Source organism: Crocuta crocuta, unplaced genomic scaffold, assembly GCF_008692635.1.
Source record: "Crocuta crocuta isolate KB4526 unplaced genomic scaffold, BGI_CrCroc_1.0 scaffold362, whole genome shotgun sequence".
In the NCBI taxonomy this organism is placed as follows: Eukaryota; Metazoa; Chordata; class Mammalia; order Carnivora; family Hyaenidae; genus Crocuta; species Crocuta crocuta.
In genome coordinates, this window is record NW_027531280.1 from 61,477 (window position 1) to 61,977 (window position 501).

Here is a 501-nt window from a genome sequence, read left to right on the forward strand (position 1 = left end):
TCTACCTTCTTTTATTTTTTCTTTTTGTTTTTAATTTTTTAATTTATATTTTCTATTTTATTAATTTTTGCTTCATCTGAAATTACAAATGAGAAGAATTCACCCCAAAAGAAAGAACAGGAAGAAATGACAGCTAGGGATTCAATCAACACAGATACAGATATGATGTCTGAAGTAGAATTTAAAACCACAATTATAAGAATGCTATCTGGAGTTAAAGAAAAAAGCATAGAAGACATCAGAGAATCCCTTTTTACAGAGATAAAAGAACTAAATGCTAGCCAGGCTGAAATTTAAAATGCTATAACAGAGATGCAATCTCAAATGAATGCCATGATGGGGAGGATGGATGAGGCAGAGCAGCGAATGAATGACACAGAAGACAAAATTATAAAAAATAGTGAAGCTGAAAAGAGGAGGGANATAAAAAATGCTAAATCCAAGATGCAGTCTCCAATGGTTTCTGTGATGGCAAGGATCGACAAAGTAGAGAAACAAATC